General features: G+C 31.6%; 1 long non-coding RNA gene and 1 other non-coding gene across 2 annotated transcripts in view; both read right to left on the reverse strand.

Annotated features, from left to right (window-relative positions):
* Nucleotides 1–24,598, reverse strand: part of LOC127282193 (uncharacterized) — a 150,359-nt gene that overhangs the window by 28,433 nt on the left and 97,328 nt on the right. The window contains exon 9 of the long non-coding RNA XR_007843168.1: nucleotides 19,594–19,688. This is a non-coding gene — a long non-coding RNA (uncharacterized LOC127282193). The remainder of the gene's footprint in view (nucleotides 1–19,593; nucleotides 19,689–24,598) is intronic.
* On the reverse strand, nucleotides 21,951–22,024 carry Trnai-aau (transfer RNA isoleucine (anticodon AAU)). The gene has a single exon. It is a non-coding gene; the product is annotated as a tRNA-Ile (tRNA).

Below are 24,598 nucleotides of genomic sequence, written 5' to 3' on the forward strand. Positions count from 1 at the left end.
AAACTAGGTAGGGTTTAGATAGGAACTAGATAATAACTAGGTAAAATCTACATAGAAACTAGGTAGAACCTAAATAGAAACTATGCAGAACCTAAATAGAAACTAGATAAAAACTAAGTAGGACCTAGATAGAAACTAGAGACAAAACTATGTAGAAAGTAGATAGATACTCGGTAGAGCCTAGATAGGAACTAGATAACTAGGTAGATTCTAGATAGAGACTATATACATAACTGTGTAGAACCTAGATAGATACTAGGTACTGCCTAGATAGAAACTAGATAAACACTAGGTAAAATCTAGATAGAAATTATGTAGGATCTAGAGAGAAACTAGGTAGAACCTTGATAGAAACTAGGTAAGACCTAGATAGAAGCTTGGTAGGACCTACGTTAAAAACAAATGGTAACGAAGCTGGAAAGAACTAGTAGGTAACTAGATAGAGCTGGGTAGAATCTAAAGAGAAAATAGATACAAACTAGATACAAACCTATGTAGAATATAAATGGATACTAGATAAAAACTACGTAAAATCTAGATAGGAACTAGGTAGAACCTAGAGAGAAATTAGGTAGAACATTGATAGAAACTAGGTAAGACCTAGATAGAAGCTTGGTAGGACCTACGTTAAAAACAAATGGTAACGAAGCTGGAAAGAACTAGTAGGTAACTAGATAGAGCTGGGTAGAATCTAAAGAGAAAATAGATACAAACTAGATACAAACCTATGTAGAATATAAATGGATACTAGATAAAAACTACGTAAAATCTAGATAGGAACTAGGTAGAACCTAGAGAGAAATTAGGTAGAACATTGATAGAAACTAGGTAAGACCTAGATAGAAACTTGGTAGGACCTAGGTTAAAACCAGATGAGAACGAGGTAGATACTAGATAGAAACTAGATAGAGCTGTTCCCAAACAAAACGGTAATTATTTTACTCTAAGAGCTTCCTTCAATTCGATATATACGCGAGTTGTTTATCAAATACCATGCCACAATACATGTTATGTTTACGACGTGTCTAATCTCAAGGGTGAGAATTAATACATTGGAATGGCAGTAATTACTGAAATTTGCCTATATAGACAAGAGAGAAGGGCTCTATTACGAGTTTGTGAATTGCTACTGGTGGAATATGTGCCGACAAGTCACGCAGAGTGCGAGTTCCATACAAGAAGAGGCAAACATCAGAAAATGAAGAAGAAGAAGAAGAATAAAGAAGCAGTAGCAACTAAGAGAGAGAGAGAGAGAGAAGGTTAACCTTCTTGATGAATGCAGAAATGGAAAATATCTCCACCTTCGGCATGTTCCTGTCGTTTAAGAACTCGAGGCACGACAACCACGCTATTTCTTCGATACTTATTCACATTAAGAAGAAAGCTTTTTCTATTTTTTTTTCCTCATATTTATTTTCCAACCACGTGCTCCTCTTAATTTCTCTGAGATTACATCTTTAGACTCGCTTTATGCTAACCACTCACTATAATAAATTCATTTACGCTTTCATCTCACTGTCACGTAACTGATAACGGATTATATTGCTAATAAGAATATACCTTGGCAATAATAATTTAACATTAACGATAAATGTTTTTTTGGTTGTTAAAAATTAAAATTAGTTAAAAATCTATGACCCGGGAATTATGATAGTGTTGTTCTTTTTCTTTGAGCCTTTGGCATTTATTTTTCGGACAAAATTCTATATATTTAAAATAGGGCTCTGATCAGAGCCTCGATAGTTATCCCTATTTTAATATGTAAATAAAGTCAATTTTTAAGAATACTGTACTGTATAGGAAAACTAACAAGGCTCTGATCAGTTTTCCCGAAATAGGTCATTAATCAGGAATACCGTCACGGGTGCTGGTCAGTTTCTCTGACATGGGCCAAATAGGGAAAACTGGCGTGGACCCCATTTCAATTTCTAGACAGGTATTATTTTTTCACTTCTTCAAAATAGGGAAAACTATCGAGGTCCTGAACAAAGCCCCATTTAAAATAAAGCAAAGTGGGGGAAATTTCTAAAATGAAAAATTAATACCGTCTTTTTCCAAAAAAACGGTTATTTTTTGTTTATATTTTTTTGTTCTCAAATCAATATAGTTATTCCTATATAATTTTTACAGAATTAAAATTTATTATTACACAAAACAGTCACGGTGTGGATTTATAGCAAAGTTATAAATTATATATATTCTAAAAAACATACTTTGGGGAAAAAAAGAATGTCCTATGACCCACTTTTCTAAAAGCCCCATAGAGTGCGAGAGGTATACACACAATAAGTTTCCAAACCTCGCTCATATATCAAAAGCATATTATAAAGCGCGCGTTTTAAACATATGCGATAATAAATCCCAAAACATAAAGTGCGCGCGTGTTTTTAAAGAGGGAAATTAGTGTATCATTAAAGATGTTATCTGAGGTAAAACGCGTCTGTGTTTTTTTTTTAAAAAAAAGTACTTTACCTGTGGTTAACGACAATATATCAAGTTTCATCCATATAGATCTTAAAGTACTTTACGAATGTCATATATGAAGCGAGATGTGCTTTTGCCGCGTGAAAACTATTAAAATTAAGAGATGCAATGTTGTAGTCTTTCCAGACGCATTAGCGCAGAAAATTCTCTATCATTCACACTCGACTGGCGCCATAGGTACAACACACGTGCAAATATCTATGAGCGAATAGAATTTTATATATGGTCTCAAAGCCTGTTCCTATTCATTAAGCCGTTAAAGGAATGCTCCTATATATACATTGTATAGATGGTTCCGCATCATGTCTCTCGACTTTAAATGACGTTCAAGTCGATAAAATAGTCTCGTAAAATTGGATAATTAATTTTTCCTGGATCTTATTAATACTCTTCTTCTATCGTTACTATATCTTCATGAGAATTTATTTAATTCTCATATTAGTCGCTGTAATTTATTATCATTAAATCTTTTATATTATAAAAAAATTTCAACTACCGTCAATGTTTGTAAATATTGTAAAATTTATAATTAACAGTACTGATTATAATTATACTGTCACAGGGCCCTGTCAGGGCACACAACAGGAAGCCCCAAATATGTATATGAAACACTATAAATACGATACCGTACAGAAGAAACACTATTTTACTCTAATTAAAATCGATTAAAAACGTGGCCATATCAGATTTTAGTGTGGTTTCCCTGTTACATCCAGGTCAGGGCCAAGTTGGAGAATTATTGTACGAATTTATAAGTATAAAGATAAACATCAATGCAGAAATTCGTCAATCTGGTTGTGACCTGGATCAAACAGAGAACCGGACCGGGGCCACACTAGGCCCTAATCAGGCCCTGGTTTTATAATCTGGCTCCAAATTAATATGAAACACTAAATTTGGTCAGGGCTACAGAAAAAGCCCTATTTCGATTAAAACCGGGGCCTGACCAGGGCCTAGTGTGGCCCCGGTTTAAATCAATTTTAACCAAAATAGGGCTTCGTTTGTAATCTAAAGTAATGAAGAGATTGCGAATTTCGAATACAAATATAATAATGTAAGCGAACATATAATGATAAAATCTCTGTGCCAATTTTGGATAATTGCGAATAAGAAATAAAATTCTCGAGGCGATAAAGTGTTACCATTAAGATTTTTGTGGCAATTATCGCTTATAGTATAACAACGAGGACATTGCGAGACGTGATATTGCGAGAATAGAGGGAGAGAGAGAGAGGGCACTTACAACTGAGTTTATATGTACGCGAGTAGTGACCAATTCAAATGGGAAGAGTCACGTTCCGACATAAACGCGACAAGAAACGAGAAGTTATTAGCGCATTTACTTCGTCGGCTGACGTTAATAAGCACATTTGCAGTAAAGAGTATGGGACAGGTGAACTTCTGAAGCAAAGTTGAAATGTAGAAGAAGTAATTGGACGCCCGAGAAGGTGACGGAAGAAAAAATGTTGAGAAATTTAACCCAGACGAAAAAAAAGAACTCTCATTTGCCATATATCGCGCCAAAGCATATATAACTGAGATTACAAAAACAAATAATATCCCAAAATTATTGTTTTTTTTCAGTTTCTTTTATTAAGAAATTTCTTTATTTTTTTTTATTTATAATTATTCACAAAGTGTTGAAAAATATATACCTGTGGAGAAATTAGCCATCCTGGTCCTAACCTGGCAGAAAAAGGGAATTGGAGCCACATCAGGCCCCGGTTTTAATCGAAATAAGGCTTTAAAGAAGCCCTAATAGGGTTCCCTCCCGTGCAGAAATTCGCCAACCTGGCCCTGACCTGGTTAAAACAAGGAACCCGACCGGGGACAAATCAGGCCCTATATTGGGGCCCCGGTTTTAATCGGGCTAAAATGCTGATTTGGGACTTCCCGTCGTGGGCCTTGCCAGGGCCCATTCAAAATTTCTGCACCGTTAAATAAAAGGATTTTTATATTTTGATTTTAGAAATACAAAGCCAGAATTGTCGGTGTATGTATGTGTAAAATAGAATTCGATCTAGGGAAATAAGCCGTTGTGGATTAAACCGGAAGTAAGAAAAGATATGTGTTTAGGAAGAATCGTCGCTATATCGCAAACTTGGACGCTTGCCATATGTGACGATGTAAATGTAGTACGGGCGCAGCTATATATCGCAATTGTGAGAAGGATGGCGCTTTCCAAATAATGCACAAGGCTGCGGCAACTGCAGGAATATACGCATATATATAGATGCGAGGGAGGAAACGTTATATTATACGATGAGGTCATCGAACACAATTTGACACACTTCTGAATCACCAAGAGACAATTACATCTCCCTAAATTTATCACAGTGTTTTTCTAATACATATAAGAACATATGTTCTTTTACAAATATATATATAACTTTAATCCTGATTTTAATAATACTGACTAAAAATCCTACCAGGCGTTCCAATTTTTTTAGTTATCTTACGTATAATTAATTTTATAAAAAATATTAGTTTCGAAATGTTAATTTAAATTTCATCATTTAAAAACCTTTAACATAAGATTAGTAAAATTAACTGGATATTTTTAAATGTAAATGAAGCTTTGTTTTGCATTTCATATATGATGATGATGTGTATTTTTGAGGACAATTCATGTGTGGCAAGTCATTATAATGAGTCAAGTGCCAAGTTTTCGTGCAAATGGCAAAGAAACATTTGAGAAATGTGTATTCGACTCTTTGGCCTCAGGTGAGTCATTCTCGGAAATGTGTGTTTGTGCACACGTGAGAAAGAGAGAGGGAGGTATATATAAATAAAGAGAGAGAGGAAGGCGAAAAAGAAGAAGAAGAATGCCGGCATCACATGGAAAAGCAGAAAGGCGAGGTTTGCGCGGAGGCGTTAAACGTCGTTCACAAACTGCCACCGTTCAACTTTTGCTCTCAAACATGCTCCTTTGCAATCTTGTCTAACATCTTGCTTGACTAAATCTACCCTTGTCGTTCAAAATGTCACCATTTCTTTTTCACAAACACAATTAAATTCTAATATAACCTTCAATATTCTTTTGTGTATTGATACAATTGAATGCTATTGCTGTATTGAAAACTTTTATAATTTAAAATATAGAATAAACGTTTCGCAGCTGTTATATTAAAAACAACATTAAATCTAATTTGAACCATCATTAAATCCACAATGTATCTATTTTGATCCTACCTTGCACCTATATATAGTAAATTGATCCTACATTAAAACTGCTTTGAACCTACACTAAGTCTACTTTGACCCTACCTTGGTTCTAAATTAACACAGAAAATTAAAAGGCATTAAAATAAGCTGCAACGCTTATTATTTTAATCCATTTTGGTATTAAAATCAGCAAAATTGGATTAAAATAATAAGCGTTGCAGCTTATTTTAATGCCTTTTAATTTTCTGTGAAATCTACGTTGCTTATACTTTAAACCTAGTTTGTCATTACATTGAGCCTACATTAAAACTACTTTAAACTACGTTGATCCTACTTTGAATCTAAAATAAAATCGTACTTTAAACCGTAATTGATCTTAAGTACCTAATAGAACCTACTTCTGCTCTACATAGTAAATAAATTGAACCTACTTTAAACCTCTATTGCCCCTACATTGATTCTATTTCGACATAAAAGCAGTATAGAACATACGAACGTTAAACTCTATTAAAAAAATTCCAGTTTTTGACAGATTGAAATAAATATTTCAAAATAAAAAAAAACAGTCCACATCACCGCCATCAAATCGAATTTTTCATCTATCAAACACAATATTTCATCCGTTATAGTGATTATATATTTTCGTTGGACTGGTAAACTCATCTGGCTTTTATGCAAACAAACGTTAACTTCAAAAAAAAAAAATTTTTATTGATGGGGGAAAAATGAAAGTTTCACATCAGCGTGTCGGTGCATTATTGGAAAAAATGTCTTACGCGATATTTGAGGTATAAAAAAAAAACGATGAAAAAACATATCATAGAGGGCGAGTATATGTTTGACATGATTTTCTATTGTTTATTATAAAATGAAGTGTTGCTGAATGTTGGATTTACTCAAACTGCAATACATAAAGTGACCATTGTGGTGGCGGATAATTTGCATAGATTGTAGAGAGGGAGAGTTCTAAAGAGTGGAAGCGAATTGGTTGGAGGCACACTGTCCATCAAATGCATTAGGGTCGGAGGTCGAATATCCTCATAAATTATCGCGGTAACAAAATAGAAGTTCAGAGGCACGTTTTCGTGTGGGTTTGAATTGCTGTCGACATGGCGCATGCAACCGTATACCTCACACATATACACACAAGCACATTAATCTTTAATAAATACATTTAGAAAATTATACATCTATACCCAGATAGAACGTAAGTTTGCGCCAAGCTTGTGGCAAAGATGCAAGTTTAGAGTGCAACGCATTGTCGCAAGATTTGCACAAGCTTCAAATGTCCCATCTACTTCAAGCATTGCCATGTAACTTACTGTAAACTTGCTGCAAGCTTGCCATAGCAGTACAAGATTAAAATTAAGGCAAGCTTGCAGCAAGTTTACAATAAGTTTTATTTTTTTTTACTGTAAGTTACATGGCAAGCTTGACATTTGAAGCTTGTGCAAACTTGCGTGGCAACCCTAAAAATTTTATAGATTACAAACACATAAATATATATATATATATATATGCTTTTGGTGCCAGATGTCACGCCTTGTAATCTTTATACCAAACTGGGCAGGATCGCCAACTTAACCTCGGGAGTCTTTGAAATGGCATATATCGTATTTCTATAGCCGCAACAATAATGCTTGACTGCACTTAAGGACCGCCACGGGTCAAGCCCCCCTATATAACGTCTATACACAAGATCAATGGAGGAAACAAAATTAATTTCAAGCTGAAGAAAATATATACATCTTATCTCTCTATCGCTTTTACAATGTCAAGATTGTTTTAAAGATTAAATTCACCATTTTAGAAACAATTACACAATTTTCTCTTTCATTTAAAAGTCATAAAAAAAAGAGTCTATATAGAATTATTATCATTAGGAAATAATTTTTTTAAAAAAATGGAATTTTGTATGAAAAATATTTTTTAAAAAATAAAAGAATTTACGAAAAATAAGTACGCTTTGTTTTGAAAAAAATATAAGGACAAGACAAAAATTATACAGTAGCAGAGAGGAATTGAGAGTAAGCACGTAATGCAAATCGCGCTTTTCTATTAAAGTCTGCCCCCTCGCGGTCAAAATATCGAAGCTTAGGTGGTTAGCTATATATATTCCTTAAATCGGTGAGGCTACACACATACGCATAATGTAATGGCTAAGCCGAATGACGTTCGGAATTGATCGGGCGGGCTCGTGTATCTTTGTGTGAATTATATTTGGCTGAAATTAAAGGGGCGACTGAAATCTTACGTGAAATCACCCCTTCGGTTTATACCGAAATTTTTTTATTTATTATAAAATAATTATGATATAAGATTTATTGAAAACGAATTTCGTACTTATTCAACTATGCATTCGAAGAGAGAACATTTAGAATTCTAAATTTTATAAAAATTTAAAATGAAATTTAAATAATAAATTAAAATTGTATTTTAATTACTAATTGAAATTAAAATTTCTAAATTTAACCTTAAAAATATTGTCGATTAGTGAATTGTTTCAAAAACCGGCTCATATACTTTATCTGAAAAAAAGTCAAAACATTGGATGAGGCCCGCACGGTTCGTTTTCAGTTTGTTTCTCTAATTCACACAAAGATACACGAGCCCGCCCGATCAATTCCGAACGTCATTCGGCTTAGCCATTACATTATGCGTATGTGTGTAGCCTCACCGATTTAAGGAATATATATAGCTAACCACCTAAGCTTCGATATTTTGACCGCGAGGGGGCAGACTTTAATAGAAAAGCGCGATTTGCATTACGTGCTTACTCTCAATTCCTCTCTGACAGTAGAAAATACGTGGAATATGATATGTGTCTTGTGTGTATAAACTGTGAATTTTGCCTTGATGATATAAATCCAGCTTAACGTCGCGCATAGGCCATCTAACCGCGACCACAGAAAAGGACACGTGACATTTTGCTAAAAATGTTCTACACCAGAATCGATATTTTACACCATATATTATAACGTATATGCGTGGTTTTCAAATGACTCACCCTATTAGACTATTAATAGTTTCATATTTTTCTAGATTAAGTCGGGTTCCCTATTTCAACCCGGTCAGGGCCAGGTTGGCGAATTTCTGCACGGGATTATACTTATACTAAAGAAATCTACGTCGTTTAAAATCATGGCCCGACCAGATCCTGGTTTGACTCCATTTGGATTCCATTTTTCATCCAGGTCAGGGCCAGGTTGGTGAATTTCTGCATAGAAGATTATCTTTATACTATATAGAATAAAGATAACCTGAAATACACATGAAACCCTAAATCCATTTGATCGGATTAAGGATAAATGATAACCTGTGGAGAAATTCGCAAACCTGGCGCTGATCTGGATGAAACATGGAACACGACAGTGGCCACACATTTTTTACTACAATATGCTGTGATTACTAAATAAAAAAACAAAAATTTATCGAAGGGTACTTTTTTTTGCATATACTTAAAAAAAAAGTTGCAGGAAGCTTTTGTAAGACTAAAAGAGGGTGATGGGAATGAAGTATCTTCTTGTAAACTGAACCAGTTCCCACATATCATCGTGGGCTGCTTTGGCGCACATACCAAGTGTGCAGATACGAGTTCACTGATATCTCAGGTAACGCAAAATGCGCAATGATGATGAAACCCAACGACAGCACATGCACTGACCGCTAAAGAAAACTTGAGTACCAAAAAAAAAAAAAAAAAAAAAGTGGATTTACGACAATAACTTTACCTAGCTGACACAAATATATAATGGATGAATATACCTACAGTAGCACCTCAATAATGGATCCAAGAAATATATTCATATTTACTAATATCCAAAAATAAGAATATATATATATATATATAAATTAGATTAAGTTGAATAAAATAAAATTAGACTCAAAATGAGCGACATTAGCGGCCCTTAAAGTGGATGAACAAGACCAAAACCTGACCATATTATCCGTACGATGCAATTCGAGAGGATAAACCGGTCAACCAGCAAACGATATATATACTTGATCAAAAGCAGGAAAGCCAAGACTCTGCGAAGATAATGTAATTTAATTACCCTACGTCACTTTTATTTTATTAGCGTCTAGACATCAGGGCTAATATGTCCTGAGGCCAGCCTGCAGATGCTATCTGAATTAACGTTCATTTAATGAATAGCAGTGAGATATACATGCACATGCAGTTGATATTCAGGTGGTGTGTCCTCTCTCTCTCTATCTTTCTCTCTCCCACCAAACTCTCTTCAGATTGATATATTTATTGCCATTGGAAATCATTAAATGCTTATTGATCTTCAGACTATTTTATTCCATTTTTTTTTATTTTTGGTTTCACGAAGCCTATTTCGATTTAAAATCAATTAAAACTGAAGCCTGAACAGGGGCCTGGTGTGGCTACGGTTAGATTCCATGTTTCATCCAGGTCAGGGCCAGGTTGGCGAATTTATGCTCTAGTATATATGTATAAAGATAGCCTTTTCTGTATAAATTCGACAAACTAGGCCTGACCTGGATGAAGAAGGTAAACCAACTGGGGCCAAACCAGGCACTGGTCAAGCCATGATTTTAATAGAAATAGGCTTCTTTAGTAAGTGTAAGCTTTATTTCGATTAAAACCAGGGCCCGACAATGGCCTAGTTTGGCCCCGGTCAAATATCCTGTTTCATCCAGGTCAGGGCCAGATTGGCAAATTTCTGCACAGGTTATCAGTACCCGTGTAGAAATTCGAAAATCTGACCATGACTTGAATGAGAACAGGAAACTCAACCTGGGCCAAACCAGGCCGTGCTCCGGTTTTAATCGAAAAAACCCTTACCTAAAGGTCACCTCAGGCGAAAATCCAAATTGGTTTAAATAGATGAAACAGGGTACCCAACTAGGGCCACACTAGGCTCTGGTCAGGCCCTGATTTTATATATAAATATTGAAAAAAAATAATTTCGGAATAACTCTCTTAATATATGCAACAAAATTCAATGAATAAAACATTATTCGTAACAATTAATTGCAGAGCAATAAAGGAGTTTCTTTGCCAAGAGCTCAGTTGGCGTGATACATATATACCTCTTTTTTTTTAGAGAGAAAAGTTGGAATATAGTGAACAAACGGTTAAGAAACTTTTATGCATTCGTGTGACGTGGCTTATGATTTGTGAACGGCATGAGAACGGCGGTCGGCACTTTGTATGCAGAGTGATCCAGCTGGAGCAACCGGGTCATTTTATTCCAGCGCGAGTTTAAACAAGTCGCTGTTGTTGTCACGCTCAGGGATATCGAGTTGCCTACGCAGAACGGAATCTCCTTACGCGGAATAACCGCAAGAAATGCCTAATATAGCTTTCTCGGCATATATGAGTTTCATATATAAAAAAAAAAAAATTATAGTTGAGGGGCTGCCAACAAAAGTAGTTGTGCACATAACACCATATAAGTGGAAATTTTATCCCTTACTTTATCTATATATATAAAAACAATTTCTACATTTTTAATATTCCACAAAAGCGGCAGTGGTAAAAAAAAAATTATAAATAAAGAGGAGCTATTTTTTTCCTTTGAAAATTAATAATAATTGACAAATCTAAAGGATTAATTATATAGAAGATAAGATATGAAAAACTATTTATGTTCTCTATGCTGCGTGTTATTTATTTAGTTGTTCCACAATTATTGAGAAAATATCGCACACACATTTATATATAAAAGGCATTTTTTTTCAACGTGCAATCAAGAGGAATTCCACCTGATACTTGAACATCATTCTAAGAATTACAAAGGAGATAAGTGTGACATAGGTCTTTAACTGGAATTCCACCGGCACCGATCTTCTCAGCTACCTTGCTGCTTCCTTTTCGCTTCCTCTTTCCAACTTTATCTTTTCTTACGTCAGCAAATCCGTTTGTCGATCACACTATAACTGTCTCCGATTTTATGGTTACAAAATCCTCTATATTCGGTATATAACCGGGCCCCGACCACGGCCTAGTTTGGCCCCGGTCAAGTTCCCTGTTTCATCCAGGTCACGGCCAGTTTACCGAATTTCTACACGGATACTAGTATAATGATAACCTGTGCAGAAATTTTTCAATTCGGACCTCACATGAATAAAACAGGAGCCAAACTAGGCCCTTGTCGGGCCCCGGTTTTAATCAAAACTATCCCTACGAAAAAAGAAGCCTATTTCGATTAAAATCAGGACCAAATTTAGTATTTCATGTTGATTTAGGGCCTATTTTGATTAAAATTTTTAAAACAAGGACCTGACCAGGGCCTAGTGTGGCCCCGATTCTCTGTTTTACTCAGGTCAGGGACAGATTAGCAAATTTCTGCACAGGTTATAATTATACAAGTACCCGTATAGAAATATGCCAATCTGACCGTTACCTAGATGAAACGGGACTCAACCTGGGCCAAACCAGGCCGTGGCAGGGCCCCGTTTTCAATCGAAAAAACCCTTACCTAAAGGGTACCTTGGGCGAAATTTTAAATAGGTTATATCACTAGTTTCAAAAACAGTCTTTTTTTGGAGCCTCGATAGTTTTCCCTGTTCGAAAAGTTGTAAATATCCTGAATTTCATCCAAGATTTTTTTTTAACTATTTAAACTATTCGTTTCAAGTATTTAAAAAATTTTTTTATTATGTATTTTCAAAAAAAAAATGTCAGATATGTTATTTACGGGAGTTCAGAAATCTGTGACTGGTTTATTCAGGAGCAAATAACTGGGCTCCATTATATGTAGATATTAAAGTGGATACCAGTCTCGTCTAGACTAGACTAGAATAAATAAAAGAGACAAAAAAGGGAAATAGCACAGGTGTGCCTAGGCGCCAGAACGCAGCGGGTAGTCTTTTGCTTTAACTCTCGCCTTCCCACATCGAAAACCGTGTCGAGAAGAGAGAGAGAGATAAAGAAGTTTCAGGACCTCAGGCAATGAAAAAAAAAAAATACAATCATTCGAGAATTTAAACCTCGACTTCGCGACGCCAACACACCTACACATACACACACAACCCTCTTTTTATTCAGATTTTATTTTCATTTCTACCGTCCTTCGAAAAATTCATAAAATAACGAATCAATCTGCGAATTATCGTTAATCCAATCATAATTTAGAATATTTTTAGAGTACATCAATATTTGATAATTATTTTTTAATTAAATTTTAAAATGTAAATAAACTTTTTACCATTATGCCTTTTGTAAAAATTAGTTTTATATCCACGATTTTTACACATGAGAAAAAGTGCAAACCTAATTCCATGAAGACTATATACATATATGGAACCAGATACTTTCTACTGTCTAAAGAGAATATTATCAGAATGCAGAACAGTTAAGATGAGAATTGTGGGAGAAAGGTGTGTAGAAAATTAAAGTATATATATATACAAAACATAGTATATGCAAAAATGAAATGACATCACGTTTGGACCGCATTGGCGATAAAACAGTGTAGCGAAGAACCTGAGAAATAAAGGCAATAAAATGATGTAGCGGCAGGTGTACAGTTTCGAGTTTAACGACTGGTCCGATCTCAGGCTCCAGAGCACCTGTATATATATATATAACACTTCGGAGTGAACCATCGAAATATCCCAACCACTCGTTATTACTCTTTTCTCCAATACAGTAGCCTCATTTTTCCATCCTTGTTTTTTTTTTTTTTTTTTTGGTCCAATAAATATAAATATCGACAGTCTCGTGTAAATCATGAGTTGAGGTTATTTATAACCTCATATAAGAGGAATTAAAAAAAAAGAATTTATATAGTGGTGAAAAAAAATTTTCACATACATGTATACACTGAAAAAAAATTTATTTGACTCAGATACTCGATTACTTGACTATTATTAAATAAACATTTACTTGAACTAAATAATTTTTATTTGAATTAAATAAATTGTATTTGAATCAATAATTTCTATATTTGAAACAAATAACATTTAACTAATTATTTGATATAATAGTCAAGTAAATGAGTATTTGAATCAAATAAATTTTATTCAGTGATACATATAACGTATATTATATATCGTAACATTCAAAGTTCTGTCAATTTTCAAGTTTTTCTATATATTTTCTAAAATAGATGCAAATTTTTTGATTAAAATTATAACGGATATAAGAAAAAATAATTAAAACTAAAAATTTTAATTAACAAATTTAAAAAAAAAAAAAAAAAAAAAGAACAAAAAAGCAGTTTCACATAATTTAATTTTGATAAAAATCATAAACTCAACGCGTTATTTTTATCTACATTATAATAATAACGTCAAGAAATTAGACAATCGGTAAGGTTTAATGAAAGGCTGGAGTGAAGATACCGAGATTAACTAATAATATAAGATTCTGTAACATCGCGTAACTGATAAGAGGGGCTCACTTTACATCTAAGCAATATAACCAGAAGATTATCTCTGGCCATTTATCATTTGGTATACATATATATATATATATATACAGATATATATACATATATATATAGGTGAGGAAACGTGTTTCAATGCCGAGAGTGAGCACAACATATAAGTGGCTTTGATGCTACCATGAGGCGCGATGGCCAGTATAAGATTTGAATCTCTGTTTTATATTACGTACTGTAAAGCGTTAAGCTTGTTTTATGACTGCACGCTGATTTCACTATATGGCCAAGAAACATATTTAAGAAGGGGGCGAAAGAAATAATATCCACAGTAGACGTGCGAGTAACAGAAATTAACTCACCTTTATAAGGACTCTAACGAGCCTTGAAAAAATAGGGCGCGCACTATACTACTTTGTTACATGTAAATTTTGTGTATAATTTCTTCAACAATTTTTTTTTACAATGAAAGAAAAACAACAATTTTATTATGAAAATAACACTCTCTTTTTTTTTTACTAAAAGTCAATAATATTGTATCCGGAGAACTTTATAGGCATCGATTTTAAAAAAAAAACTACCGTCAATTGTAATACAACATGTAAAATTGATTTTAAGTATGGAAATTGCAAGTTAAATTAAATAACAGTTACTTGAAGTTACTAAAAATTAAAATTACATTTATATTATAACACTCGACTTTTTTATGTTTCAATTGATGCACTTACCGTATATTACAGGAACCAATTAAACCAATTTTAGAACATACCGTCAATCTTTAAATTTATTGCACTTAACATTTTTATATTTTGACTTACTGTTTAATACAATTATCAATTATGGTAAGTACTTACCGTTAATACTATGTTTCAATTATAAAACTTAACATTTTTATGTTTCAAATTATGCACTTACTGTTTACATAGTGCACTTACCGTTCAGTTTAAGCTCTAATTATTAAATAGAATTTAAACTGAACGGTAAGTGCACTTTGTAAACAGTAAGTGTATAAATTGAAACATAAAAATGTAAAGTTTTATAGTTGAAACTTAGTATTAACGGTAAGTACTATAATTGAAAATTGTATTAAACGGTAAGTTAAAATAAACATAAAAATGTTAAGTGCATAATTAAAAGATTAACAGTAAGTGCTAAAATTGGTACTTGAAAAAAAGGTAAGTGCATAAATTAAAAAATAAAAATTCTAAGTGTTATAATTAAAACTTAGTACCAACGGTAAGTGCCATAATGGATAATTGTAATAAACGGTAAGTGCAATATGAAAACGGTAAGTGAAATAATTACTATAGTGCTAAAATTGGTACTTAAAAAAATGGTAAGTGCAGTATGTAAACGGTAAGTGCATCAATTAAAAATGTTAAGTATAATAATTGAATTTTAATTATAACGGTAAGTGCTATAATTGCTACTTATATTATTCAGTAAGTGTATAATAGAATCTAAAATAAACTTTAAGTGTGAAAATTTAACTTTAGAATTGACAGAACTTAGAACGATTGACGGTAAGTACCGTCGATTGTTATTACAATTAATTCCAAATAATTTCTAATGCAGATAATTCTGTTGGATAAAATCTAAAGAATCCGAAATACGCATCTTTCCCATAAATATTAGAAACACTTTTTTTTATTAAATAAAATTAATATTTAACATTTGCTCGAAGACGATATAACTAAACTGTGCTTCCTATAGAGTTTCGTGTTTCTCGATAAAGTGTAAGAGTTTGAAATTTAAGAGGGGGATAAAAACGGGAAAATAATGCAATTTAGAGAACAATTTTGATTGAATTGCGAGGATGTAATTTTAAGAAAGGTATATGTATAATATATACTATATTATAACGAGAGAGAGAGAGAGAGAGAGAGAGAAAAAAAAAGACTTGAAATTCTTGTTTTCCATCACAACAGGTGCTCTGGACGAGTATAAAGGTTTTACAACCGGTGTACCTTCGGTATCGATTTCAAAGCTCCTACCGACGGACAATCACACAGCGGGGGTATGGGGTATCATCTTGTCACGCCATTTTGTCTGCTATGGAAATTTACGAATGAAACAGGTTGCTTGCATTGCCACCTACCCAGTGGGCGATCGTAATGCTTTTAAGTTACTGCTTCTTTCAAGACAAGCTTAAAGCTACCTTTCTACTTTTTATTTACTTTTATTTTATTATATTGTTTTTTTTCAATCATTTCATATAACCGACATTATGACACTTGAATTTTTTTTTTACGCACAAATATAATATTCTCTCACAAAATTCTCCCAAAGCGCTATCATAACAGAAAATATCGTTTTCAATTCAAATATATATTCGTTTATTTAAAAAAAAAATCTACGTAATTCAAAAGAAATATGAATTTTATAAGACTTATTCGTTTAATAATATAATTTATTATAATTGTAATTTAGTTTTTTTTTGACTCTGTTATTTTATAATTGAAAAGTACAAATTACACTAATTATAATATTAGGAAAATAATAATTTTTTAATTTCGTATATAATTAATATACCTTAAAATGAGTCGCATTAAAAAAGAATAAAATTTCAATAAATAATAAATACACAAATAATTAACTGAATATTAAATTCCAACATAACTTTAACGCGTTAAAATATCTTTATCAATGTTATATATACATATATGTAGTTATTTATGTTCGGTGGATAAAAATTATTTTCAGGTACTTATATGCACGAAATCGCGAAAGAAATTGAGCATTAATTAATAACTGGTACAATATTTATATGACAAGATGAATTTTTTTTTTAGTAATTTTTTTTTTAAACCAAAAATTATTAAAAAGAGGACATTATATTTTGTGGTAATTTAGTATCAAGTATTAAGTAAGTTAATGATCATTTGATGCTATTTTAATAAAGCAATAAAATGAAAATAAAAAATACAATATTTAATGAGAGGCCTCTCGTGGTAGGAGGATGTTCTTTTTAATCGTTTCATTACCAGTAATGCGACTCCATATTCGGAGTAAGAGATGAGCTCATTAAATCATCATTTGTTAGCTGTACTTTCTTGAGACCCTTTTAAACTGTTTTTTTTTCTCATTCCACGCCGTAGCCAAGGGGTCACGCGCACGAGTACCGCGCGTGAATTAATTTTTTTGTCCTATGTGAGCGAGTTAATATACGAACGTAATAATGCGCAAGATACTTGACGAAATTTGTCACGCCTTAAGAAGATTGAATGGCGAAAATGTAATTTTAAAGATATAGCATAGAAAATCGTTTATTACATATATATATATATATAACTTTAATGCCGTTAGTAAATATTATAAATTGAAAGTACCATTAATAGTAAAGAGTATTAATTTTTATTGCAACTACTCAATTATAATTATCAATTTTTTTTTAAATTAATAAGAACGGTATAATAATTATAATATTGAATCTTTATAGAAACGGTAAGTTCAATATTAGAAATAATTAGAAAACTAAAAAGAACAGTATGTTTCATAATTTTATCACTCTAGATACGGTAAGTTCAATATTTGAAATGATTTGGAAACTGAAAAGGACGGTAAGTGTTATAATTGACGGTAAGTTCAATATTTCAAACGATCTGAAAACTAAAATGGACCGTAAGTGTTGTAATTAAATCTTCATTAAAACGGTAAATTCCAAAATTGGAAATTATTAGAAACGGTAAGTGTAATAATCAAATATTACTAGAGACGGTAAGTTCAATATTTGAAAATTAAAAAGAACGGTAAGTGTAATAATGGTGAATTTTTATAGAAACTGTAAATTCAATACTTGCAAGTATTTTACAAGTTAAAAGGAACGGTAAGTGTAATAATTTAATCATTATAGATACCTATACGGTAAGTTCAATATTTGAAACGACTTGAAAATTAATAGAAACGGTAAGTGTAAAAATTGAAAATTTACAGAGACGGTAATTATAATATTTGAAACGATTTGAAAACTGAAAAGGACGGTAAGTGTTATAAATAAATGTTTATATAGACGGTAAGTTCAATATTTGAAACGATTTGAAAACTAGGCAAGGACGGTAAGTGTTGTAAATGAATCGTTGTTAAGACGGTAAGTTCAATAATTGGAAATTAATATTTATAGAATGGTTATGCTCCATAATAAGTATTTCTCGGGGACTCTTTTCGAGTGCGTAATATGCCAATAGGGCAAGAGTATAAACGGAAAAAAAAATAATTGGAAATTAATGAGAACGGTAATTATAATAATTAAATCTTTATAAAAATGGTATTTTCAATATTTGAAACGACTTAAAAATTTATAGGAACGGTAAGCGTAATAATTTAATTTTTCTTTACATAAAAAAACCTATTCGGCTAGTATAAATTTATTGTTGTACCGTATCGAATTTAATTTACGCCGTTAATTATTTCTTATTGCTACCGACTTTTTTTTTAAACTTTCACATATAGTTTTCACTATCGATTTTGTCAGTATCATCTCTCACAGAAATAAAAAAAAAAAATTTTTTAAGACATTAAGGCCAAGACATGATTAACGGTAATTTCAATATGTACCTGCTAATTATTAGAAATAATAAAAACGTGTCCGAAAGTTTCTAATGACATATTATAGAAAAAATTCTATTTAACCATATAGAATGGAAATTATATACGAGATAATGACAACTTTAGAGAATGAATTTCAAAATATTTTATAAAATCAATTTTTTGCAATCGTCATTAGAACCTTCGGTTTTTTTTCATCATTATAGAGGGACTTTTTTCTATTATATTAGGCGTTACCTTGTCGAAATGTTTACACGTTTTTTTAGATGTTGCCCATAATAAACACGTGTCTAATTTAAACAGGTGAGATTCTCAAATCTAATCTATATATATATATATATATATATATATATATATATATATATATACTAGAAAAAGGCAGCTGACTGAAAAATTACGAAATTAACTTTCATCATTAACACCTGACTTATATATATATACTTGTTTTCACGTGGAGAATGGAATGCGATAAGAAAAGAGTGTTGAATTAGAATCGTGTGAATGTAGTCTTTACAGCTCTATTTGCAATAGTTTTAGACGGAATAGAAAAAGATTGATACAGAGAGAGAGAGCAGGTGTATTTCAAGGTTTGGTCAAACCATTACTGTGGATTTAACTAGAAACAAATTACGACTTGGGATCGTTAACTGACATTGCAGTTAAGTTTTGAAACGAATTATTTTATTTATTAGCATACCCCACGAAGCACTCTGATGTTTATTCAGGAGAAGTTGACTTTGGAATTAAGACTCAAACCTCTCTTAGATTTTCACTGCCTGATATTTAATTCAAATGTAAATTTATTCATACCATAAGAAACTTTTTTTTTAATTTCAGTCTTTTTTTAAAGGGTGATAAAATATTGCAGTATTTAAAATTTTAGAGTAGAATTTTTGATTTCTTTAAACTTAAAAAAAAAATCAGTTTGAGACCCTAACATAACCAAAATTTTTTACGAAATTAGTATTTTTGAAATTAGATGAAAGTATTCGATTCCTAAACTATTTTAAATACAGGATATGAATAAAAAAAAATGACTCACCGATTGGAGAATCCCACGTCGTAGGATTTATATTTCCATAGTTGTTTATCCTCCATCATCCTTCCGGTCCTTTTGATTCATTTGGGCACTAATAACTGAAAAATAAAAAATTTATTCACTAATTAAATTAATTAAAAAATCATTTATCAAAAAATAATTAATATTTGTTTAAAAATTAGTAACTATCAAATTAATAATTCAAAGAAAATTTTAAAGTAACTACCAATTTATCTTTATCATAGAAACAGATTTTGGTCCTCAATCTCTAACCTTTGTCTCAACTTTACAAATACACTGTTACAAAATTTAGTGTTTATCTATATACAACTTCTAATCAATACAGTACTAAGAATAAACAAATCTATTAATCAAATAACAATTTAACAAGAGAAGATTATCAAATTTAAATCAATTAAATTTCAACATTTCGAATGAATTATAAATATTTACGAGGAAAAAAAAGAAAAATTCCTATAAGGAAAAAAAAAAACTAAAAGGAAATGCCCCATAAAATGTGAAAAATGAAATTTCCTAAACGAGCTTTTAAAAATGAAAATACAAGATAATATTCTTCTTGGTCGGTTGTACCTAAACAACAAATCCTTGAAAATCCTTATATTCGATGAAAGAAACAACCGTCTTCCCTTGACTAATTTTATCTGAACAAGTCGCGACGTCAATATATATCCGCTGACTGGGTTTTAAACCATCGGCGGGTAATTAGACCCAAGAAAAAAAAAAAGAAGATCCCAGGTATCTCTCATTTCCAAGAAGTTGAAGTGTATCTTTTACAGAGAACAATGGATTTGCTCGAGGTGTTTTGGAGTATCGGTGACACGGGGAGAGAAAGATGGTCGAGCCACTTCAAGTGGATTGAGTATGGGCATTATTGACTATGGGGCAAGTCAACCGTTTTCTACCCGAGGGGGTCCCACTTCACATTTCTCTTTCTTTCTCTCTCTCTATGCACCTGTGTTCCGTTTACATTTACAGTTTTGCCGTTTACCGCACACAGCATCCAGAGAGACTTTATACCCACAGGCACTTGAAATGACAGGGACCCACTATAGCGCACAATCATTCCATGACCCATGGGGATAAAGCACTCTTCAGTCACTAAAGTAAGTAATAATGCGCCTTTGCCTTACAATTCCAAAATAGAACCCTATAAAGGCGTGACAAAAAATACCATTTCTACAAAATTAACAACCTCCAAATGTCTATATAATACCTCAATTTTTTTTTTCAAATCACAAATGATTTTTCAACCCTAGGGTACAAGTTTTTTTATACAGGCTGGAAAATAATTTTTCTAATTATTATTAGATTATTATTATTATTATTTATGACAGACAGAAATTAAAAAGATGATTTAAAAAAAACTACTTTACCCAACATTGGACCCATTTTAAAATCTACTGTCAATGAATATTGAACCTATTTTGTCTCTACTTTGAAATTACTTTGAGTTTGTATTTAGTTCATATTTAATTTATCTTGAATCTACTTTGACTCTACATTGACCCTAGTTGGAATCTACATAGAATCTATATGCACCTAATCAAGAACCTCCTTTGAATCTACTTTGACACTAATTTGAATCTAAACTAGCCCTACTTTGAACCTACACTGAACCTACTATTAATCTACTTTGACACTAATTTGAATCTAAACTAGGCCTACTTTGAACCTACACTGAACCTAATTTTAATCTAAGTACTTTGACACTAATTTGAACCTAAATTATATCTACATTAAACCTACTATCAATCTACTTTGACACTAATTTTAACCTTTATTAGACCTACTTTGACACTAATTTGAACCTTAACTAGGTCTACTTTGAACCTATATTGAACTACCTTCAATCTACTTTGATACTAATTTGAACCTAATTTAGATCTATACATTGAACCTACTGTCAATCTAATTAGACACTAATTTGAACCTAAATTAGTCCTACTTTTATACTAATTTGAACCTTTATTAGACCTACTTTGACACTAATTTGAACCAAATTTCAATCTACTTTGATACTAATTTGAACCTAAACTAGGTCTACTTTGAACCTATATTGAACCTATTGTCACTCTATTTTGGAACTTCATTGGAAACATATTATAATAAATTTTTACAATATGTATATATATATATATATATATATATATATATATATATATATATATATATATATATATATATATATATATATATATATTTTTTACTGAGGATACAAGGATCGTATCGTTTAAACTAAAAAAACATCTAAGTTCAATATTATTCAGCAAAAGGATTCTAAAATAACAAAAAAAATCAGGATTTACATTTTTAACATTTTTTAAGAAAAAAAAAAATTCTGGCCCATGGGGGGATCGAACCCGCGACCTTCGCGTTATTAGCACGACGCTCTAACCAACTGAGCTAATGGGCCAACTGTATGACTGAGCTCTGAATGCTTTTTTAAATTACAGAAATAAAATAAAAGAATGTGAAATTTTAAGAATATTATTATCTACCTATAAGATTAAAATGCATGGGAAATATTCTTAAATAGGCCCCATAAAAAGATATTCTTAAATTTAGAATATAATTTTTTCAGTTGTAACCTATATTAAACCTACATTGAGCCTACTTCAGACCTATATTGAGACTACTTTCAAACTACATTGAAAATTAGACTTATAATCTATATATTAAACCAAAATTTTATCTTTTTGCACCCCATTTCGAAATTACAATTAAACTATAAACCTCAAAATCTGAATAAGTTAAATTTCACTTAAAATTAGAATGTTTCAAAAGTCTTTCGCGTATAGAAGAATAAGAGTATATATCCATTTAAAATTTGGAAAAAATAAATAATGAAAATATTCTTGAGGGTTAAAAGTGCTTTTAACTCAACCTTTATATACAATACACAAAGAAATTAGTTCAGGTTCTTAGTCTGAGTGGACAACAGGTGTACTTAGAGAACTGGGTATCAGTTTCAAAGCGCACTAAGAGAACGAGAGTTTGGTCCATTGGATGTTAACATCATCAGAGACTATGCGGCTTTTGTGTTGGCAAGTGAAGGAGAAGAAGAAGAAGAAGAAAATTTACGAACAACTTGTATAGTTCCTATAACATCAGAAATTGATTTATGTGTTTCTCTCGTCTTATGAGACGGGCGAGGGTTTTACTCGTGACGACTTTCCCTCTTTTTTTTCCCCCAAACGAGGACCCAAGGGACTTTGAAACAATCGCAAAATATGAGGGTGGAAAAGTTCAAGAATCCTTGACGCTCTCCAAAACTTAAAGAATTTTTCGTTATTGATATTTTACCTGCTTTAAGCTCAAGACAAAAGGCAAAAAAAATGTTTCTTCCACTCATTGTTTCGTTTTATATATAGGTGTCTATAAAATAAGAAATACCTCAAGAGTTTACAACTAGGTATTTAAAAAGAAATTTTTTTTTATATATACCCAAAATTATTACCAATCATGGGGGGGGGAAACAGAAGTTTTAAAAAAAATATATAAAGAGAATTTGGGAAATATATTTACAAAAAAAACGTTGTAACTCAAAAAAAATTGTCTCGAAAAGAAAATAATTGACTTTAATTTATCCCCATACTGTGTGACGTGAGGTTTTTCGATTTCGAAAATTATAAAGTGAAAGAGAAAAGAAAAAATAAAATAAAAGAAAGAATACATCAGCAGGTGACTTGAAGAGGACACCTCGCGAACGATTCCGGGTGGTAAGGTTTTATATGCGGTCTTTGTGCCATTTGCCAAAAGCAGTTATCCAAGACATTTTGCAAAGTGCCACGGTAACATGCGGCTTTTGCATGGAATGCATCCCTTAACACAAAAGGCAGAAGACCTTTTACCGTTTCTCTTGTTCTTCAACCTTTTTTTTCTTCTTCTATTTTTCTCAAATTTCTTGTTTTAAAGAAAAGAATAAGAATTGTCACGCGAGGCGTGGTCCTCTTCGAAAAATCTTCTCTTTTATTGTCTACTATGACAATATGCATTTATTACAAATTCACTTCAAAAGTAAGCGGCAAAAAAAAATTTTCCATTCACTTCAAAAGTTGATTATTATAATAATTTAGTTATTCTAATTATATAATATAATTAAATAAAAATAATTAACAAACAAAAGAGGAGTTTTTTTTAAATTTCAAATGGGCTAATAATTAATTTGTCACATGGAACAATTCTTGGTTCATGGAACTATCTAGTTTCTAGATACTGAAACTATATAGAAACAAACTAGTTTCTAAATACTACAACTATTTTGAAACTGTCCAGGTTCTAGACACTTTAACTATGTATTGAAACTATCCACGTTTTAGATACTTAAATTATATGGAAACTGTCTAATTTCTAGATACTTGAACTATATTGAAACTATCTACTTTTTAGATACTTGAACTGTACGTAAACTATTTAGCTTCTAATTACTTACACAATATTGAAACTATCATAGTTTCTAAATACTTAAACTGTATGGAAACTATCTAGTTCGTGAAACCTAAACTATATTGAAACTATAATAAAACTATATAGTTTCTAGATACTTAAACTAATATGGAAACTATCTAGTTTATAAATACTTAAACTATATGGAAACTATTTAGTTTCTAGATACTTCAACTATATGGAAACTATTTAGTTTCCAGATACTTAACCTATATGAAAACTATCTAGTTCTTCAGATACTTAAAATGTATAGAAACTGTCTAGTTTCCAAATACCTAAACTATATTGAAACTATATAGTTTCTAGATACTTAAACTATATGGAAACTATCTAGTTTCTAGATACTTAAACTATATGGAAACTATTTAGTTTCTAGATACTTAAAATGTATAGAAACTGTCTAGTTTCCAAATACCTAAACTATACTGAAACTATCTAGTTTCTAGATAGTTCTACTATGTAGAAACTATCTTGTGCATCTATATTATTTAGAAATGTTACATAAAATGTGGGACCAAATGAAAATTAGATCAGTATTGGA

This window comes from Leptopilina boulardi, unplaced genomic scaffold (assembly GCF_019393585.1).
Source record: "Leptopilina boulardi isolate dan_hultmark-lab unplaced genomic scaffold, ZJU_Lbou_2.1 LbouV2_291, whole genome shotgun sequence".
Classification (NCBI taxonomy): domain Eukaryota; kingdom Metazoa; phylum Arthropoda; class Insecta; order Hymenoptera; family Figitidae; genus Leptopilina; species Leptopilina boulardi.